This window comes from Ranitomeya variabilis, chromosome 7 (assembly GCF_051348905.1).
Source record: "Ranitomeya variabilis isolate aRanVar5 chromosome 7, aRanVar5.hap1, whole genome shotgun sequence".
NCBI classification, from domain to species: domain Eukaryota; kingdom Metazoa; phylum Chordata; class Amphibia; order Anura; family Dendrobatidae; genus Ranitomeya; species Ranitomeya variabilis.
This window is the reverse complement of record NC_135238.1, coordinates 184,422,058-184,428,076: the sequence shown is the minus strand read 5'-3', so window position 1 is coordinate 184,428,076 and position 6,019 is coordinate 184,422,058. Positions and strand designations below refer to the sequence as shown.

The 6,019-nt window shown below is 58.5% G+C and overlaps 1 long non-coding RNA gene across 1 annotated transcript; it reads right to left on the bottom strand.

Moving 5' to 3' along the window:
* Nucleotides 1–1,338: 1,338 nt before the first annotated feature.
* On the bottom strand, nucleotides 1,339–5,516 carry LOC143785834 (uncharacterized). Its single transcript, XR_013218104.1, has 2 exons — nucleotides 4,862–5,516; nucleotides 1,339–1,459 (listed from the first exon to the last, which is right to left on the bottom strand). It is a non-coding gene; the product is annotated as an uncharacterized LOC143785834 (long non-coding RNA).
* Between the last annotated feature and the right edge of the window lie 503 nt (nucleotides 5,517–6,019).

Here is a 6,019-nt window from a genome sequence, read left to right as displayed (position 1 = left end):
TTTTACTTTTACGCTGGTAACCAGGGTAAACATCGGGTTACTAAGCGCGGCCCTGCGCTTAGTAACCCGATGTTTACCCTAGTTACCAGTGAAGACATCGCTGGATCGGTGTCACACACACCGATTCAGCGATGTCAGCGGGACCTCAACGACCAAAAAAAGGTCCAGGCCATTCCGACACGACCAGCGATCTCGCAGCAGGGGCCTGATCGCTGGTACGTGTCACACATAGCGAGATCGCTACTGAGATCGCTGTTGCGTCACAAAACTTGTGACTCAGCAGCGATCTCGCTAGCGATCTCGCTATGTGAGACGGGGCCTTATGTCATTTTAAACAGTGAGAGCTGGCTGATTGTGCCAAACATGAACGTAATAGCTGCCTCTCATCTTTTGAATATTTTCAGATGCACAGAGGCAAAATGAGGCACAGTGAGACACAGAGAGGCACAGAACACGATAGAGAAAAGAGTCACACCTTCTGTTGCTGAATAGCAACAAGCTGGGCTGTTCAATGTGACATATTTGAATCACTTCACCAGTCTCTCAATTTGCATTGCTGAGACACAGTGAGCGAGAGAGAGGCACAGGGAGGCACAGAGCGGCGCAATGAGGCACAGAAAGGCGCAGAGAGGCACATGAAGGCAGAGAATGATAGAGAGGCAGAGAAAGGCACCGATAGTCATTGAAAAGCACATATAGGCAGAGAGGGGCTCGCAGAGGCACAGAAAGCGAGAGAGAGGACTCACATCTTCTGTTGCTGATCGGCAACAATCATAGCAGTTCATTATGGCATATTTCCGTCCCGTGACGTCTCTCAATTTGTGTTACTGAGCCTGTGTGGCAGGCCACACTGCCTCCTAAAGGCCCCTTGTCTTTGTGTTTTCCTGATGAAGGGGTCGGAGACCGTAAAATGCGTTGAATAAACCACCAGAATTCTTCATTACATCTGAATTTGTATTATTGTTGCATCTAAGCTGTGATACTCAAATCCACCATGCACACGTTACTGCAGGGGAAGCCTGGGAACTTTTCCAGAACCATCACAATAACGATGTGTGTTTTGGCTTTCCTGGACGGTTCCTGCCCACAATGATGACATGCAGGGTGTCCCCAGTTTTCTCCACCAGCATGCATTACTAATTTCCAGTGGGCGAGTAAATCTTGGGATACCCCAAGTCATTACTTTTGGTGGACACAGCCTAGGAATGCAGTGCCATTTGTGGGGGAATTGCCACGCTGTCCCCTACCAGTGGTGATTGGGGTGTTCCTGAATATGCCCAACTATATTCAATTAACATTACACCCAACTGCTACACTAAAGAGGCAACAAACATGTCAAACATTTATAACATTTTATTTATTGTAAGAAATTAGGCGTAGGCCAAAAATAACATGCAAAGGAAGAAAACTGTTATAAACGAGCTTGGCAGAGGTGACATATTTCTTGCCAGCATTCGACCTGAGGAGAGAAAAAAAAAATATATTAAACAGTGTAGTATACTTTCTAAGATGCATTTACAGCTGAACTGTTCTATATGACATCTCAGTCCTATGAAGGTACAGAGAATAATAGGCAGAGATAGTCAAAGTCAGAGGCAGGCCATGCTGGCAGCATGAGGCAGGCCCTGAGGGGCTGGGCATGATGCTGGCAGCATGAGGCAGGCCCTGAGGGGCTGGGCATGATGCTGGCAGCATGAGGCAGGCCCTGAGGGGCTGGGCATGATGCTGGCAGCATGAGGCAGGCCCTGAGGGGCTGGGCATGATGCTGGCAGCATGAGGCAGGCCCTGAGGGGCTGGGCATGATGCTGGCAGCATGAGGCAGGCCCTGAGGGGCTGGGCATGATGCTGGCAGCCTGGTGCTGGCCCTGAGGGGCTGGGCATGATGCTGGCAGCCTGGTGCTGCCTCTGAGGGGCTGGGCATGATGCTGGCAGCCTGGTGCTGCCTCTGAGGGGCTGGGCATGATGCTGGCAGCCTGGTGCTGCCTCTGAGGGGCTGGGCATGATGCTGGCAGCCTGGTGCTGCCTCTGAGGGGCTGGGCATGATGCTGGCAGCCTGGTGCTGCCTCTGAGGGGCTGGGCATGATGCTGGCAGCCTGGTGCTGCCTCTGAGGGGCTGGGCATGATGCTGGCAGCCTGGCGCTGCCTCTGAGGGGCTGGGCATGATGCTGGCAGCCTGGCGCTGCCTCTGAGGGGCTGGGCATGATGCTGGCAGCCTGGCGCTGCCTCTGAGGGGCTGGGCATGATGCTGGCAGCCTGGCGCTGCCTCTGAGGGGCTGGGCATGATGCTGGCAGCCTGGCGCTGCCTCTGAGGGGCTGGGCATGATGCTGGCAGCCTGGCGCTGCCTCTGAGGGGCTGGGCATGATGCTGGCAGCCTGGCGCTGCCTCTGAGGGGCTGGGCATGATGCTGGCAGCCTGGCGCTGCCTCTGAGGGGCTGGGCATGATGCTGGCAGCCTGGCGCTGCCTCTGAGGGGCTGGGCATGATGCTGGCAGCCTGGCGCTGCCTCTGAGGGGCTGGGCATGATGCTGGCAGCCTGGCGCTGCCTCTGAGGGGCTGGGCATGATGCTGGCAGCCTGGCGCTGCCTCTGAGGGGCTGGGCATGATGCTGGCAGCCTGGCGCTGCCTCTGAGGGGCTGGGCATGATGCTGGCAGCCTGGCGCTGCCTCTGAGGGGCTGGGCATGATGCTGGCAGCCTGGTGCTGCCTCTGAGGGGCTGGGCATGATGCTGGCAGCCTGGTGCTGCCTCTTAGGGGCTGGGCATGATATGATGCTGGCAGCCTGGTGCTGCCTCTGAGGGGCTGGGCATGATGCTGGCAGCCTGGTGCTGCCTCTGAGGGGCTGGGCATGATGCTGACAGCCTGGTGCTGCCTCTGAGGGGCTGGGCATGATGCTGGCAGCCTGGTGCTGCCTCTGAGGGGCTGGGCATGATGCTGGCAGCCTGGTGCTGCCTCTGAGGGGCTGGGCATGATGCTGGCAGCCTGGTGCTGCCTCTGAGGGGCTGGGCATGATGCTGGCAGCCTGGTGCTGCCTCTGAGGGGCTGGGCATGATGCTGGCAGCCTGGTGCTGCCTCTGAGGGGCTGAGCATGATGCTGGCTCTGAGGGGCTGAGCATGATGCTGGCTCTGATGGGCTGAGCATGATGCTGGCTCTGAGGGGCTGAGCATGATGCTGGCTCTGAGGGGCTGAGCATGATGCTGGCTCTGAGGGGCTGAGCATGATGCTGGCTCTGAGGGGCTGAGCATGATGCTGGCTCTGAGGGGCTGAGCATGATGCTGGCTCTGAGGGGCTGAGCATGATGCTGGCTCTGAGGGGCTGAGCATGATGCTGGCTCTGAGGGGCTGAGCATGATGCTGGCTCTGAGGGGCTGAGCATGATGCTGGCTCTGAGGGGCTGAGCATGATGCTGGCTCTGAGGGGCTGAGCATGATGCTGGCTCTGAGGGGCTGAGCATGATGCTGGCTCTGAGGGGCTGAGCATGATGCTGGCTGAGGGGCTGAGCATGATGCTGGCTCTGAGGGGCTGAGCATGATGCTGGCTCTGAGGGGCTGAGCATGATGCTGGCTCTGAGGGGCTGAGCATGATGCTGGCTCTGAGGGGCTGAGCATGATGCTGGCTCTGAGGGGCTGAGCATGATGCTGGCTCTGAGGGGCTGAGCATGATGCTGGCTCTGAGGGGCTGAGCATGATGCTGGCTCTGAGGGGCTGAGCATGATGCTGGCTCTGAGGGGCTGAGCATGATGCTGGCTCTGAGGGGCTGAGCATGATGCTGGCTCTGAGGGGCTGAGCATGATGCTGGCTCTGAGGGGCTGAGCATGATGCTGGCTCTGAGGGGCTGAGCATGATGCTGGCTCTGAGGGGCTGAGCATGATGCTGGCTCTGAGGGGCTGAGCATGATGCTGGCTCTGAGGGGCTGAGCATGATGCTGGCTCTGAGGGGCTGAGCATGATGCTGGCTCTGAGGGGCTGAGCATGATGCTGGCTCTGAGGGGCTGAGCATGATGCTGGCTCTGAGGGGCTGAGCATGATGCTGGCTCTGAGGGGCTGAGCATGATGCTGGCTCTGAGGGGCTGAGCATGATGCTGGCTCTGAGGGGCTGAGCATGATGCTGGCTCTGAGGGGCTGAGCATGATGCTGGCTCTGAGGGGCTGAGCATGATGCTGGCTCTGAGGGGCTGAGCATGATGCTGGCTCTGAGGGGCTGAGCATGATGCTGGCTCTGAGGGGCTGAGCATGATGCTGGCTCTGAGGGGCTGAGCATGATGCTGGCTCTGAGGGGCTGAGCATGATGCTGGCTCTGAGGGGCTGAGCATGATGCTGGCTCTGAGGGGCTGAGCATGATGCTGGCTCTGAGGGGCTGAGCATGATGCTGGCTCTGAGGGGCTGAGCATGATGCTGGCTCTGAGGGGCTGAGCATGATGCTGGCTCTGAGGGGCTGAGCATGATGCTGGCTCTGAGGGGCTGAGCATGATGCTGGCTCTGAGGGGCTGAGCATGATGCTGGCTCTGAGGGGCTGTGGGACAGCCTGTCAGAGCCTGTGGCGTGCTGCAGGGGCCAGTAAAGGGGGGCTGAGGGAGTCCGTGGGTCTGGTATGGGGCTGTGGAGGCTGTGTGGCGCTGTAGAGGGGGTTGCGTGGTGGTGTAGAGGGGGTTGTGTGGTGCTGTAGAGGGGGTTGTGTGGCGCTGTAGAGGGGGTTGTGTGGCGCTGTAGAGGGGGTTGTGTGGCGCTGTAGAGGACTACAGAGCCACACAGCCCCCTGGTGTGACTTCCTGAGTGCCATGACAGCTGACTGTATATACATGTATACACATACATGTATGTACATGTGCCATGACAGCTCCTTAGACCATACATGGATTGTCACTTACCCAAACCGAGGCTGAAGAGGTTTAGCTGCTCCACATGATGATGATGGAGGCCGGAGAGCAGTGTTCCTCCATAGCGATGTCGTCCATTAGGGAAACTTGGAGTCCTTGTCCCGCCAGGTCTTGAGCGAGTTTAGTCTGCACGATGCCTTGTTACCTATTTGAAAAGAGAAGAAAAAAAAGGAAATTTTTGAATTTTGACATTTTTTCTTCTAAGCCCTATTAATTGTACTGGTACATTAACCCGTTCTTCCACGAGCGTATATTCCCAGCAGACACACAGCGAGCGGGCGACTGCCCCAAGTGTTACCTACTGAGAGACAGGGAAAGAAAGAACAATAATTAATAAGGGAAACATTGCATTCATAATCAGTGTTCACAGCTGAGTGACTGTGCTCAGCTCCCCCTAACCCTCCCCTACCCCACAGGGAACCCCTGTATCCTGCCATGCCCCCCACAGCTGACCCTATACATTGTCCTCACTTCCCATTGCAGGGACCCTGTCTCCCACGCAGTGCCCCATACACTGCGCTCAGCTCACCATCCCCCTCCAGGGACAGCCTGTCTCGCCCGCAGTGCCCCCATACACTGCGCTCAGCTCACCATCCCCCTCCAGGGACAGCCTGTCTCCCCCGCAGTGCCCCCCATACACTGTGCTAAGCTCCCGGTCCCCCTCCAAGGACAGCCTGTCTCCCCCGCAGTGCCCCCCCCATACACTGTGCTAAGCTCCCGGTCCCCCTCCAAGGACAGCCTGTCTCCCCCGCAGTGCCCCCCCCCATACACTGTGCTAAGCTCCCGGTCCCCCTCCAAGGACAGCCTGTCTCCCCCGCAGTGCCCCCCCCCATACACTGTGCTAAGCTCCCGGTCCCCCTCCAAGGACAGCCTGTCTCCCCCGCAGTGCCCCCCCCCCATACACTGTGCTAAGCTCCCGGTCCCCCTCCAAGGACAGCCTGTCTCCCCCGCAGTGCCCCCCCCCCATACACTCTGCTCAGCTCCCGGTCCCCCTCCAAGGACAGCCTGTCTCCCCCGCAGTGCCCCCCCCCCCCCATACACTGTGCTCAGCTCCCGGTCCCCCTCCAAGGACAGCCTGTCTCCCCCCGCAGTGCCCCCTCCCACAGCTGACCCCATACAGACATGCAGCGGTGGTGCCGATACGGGCTC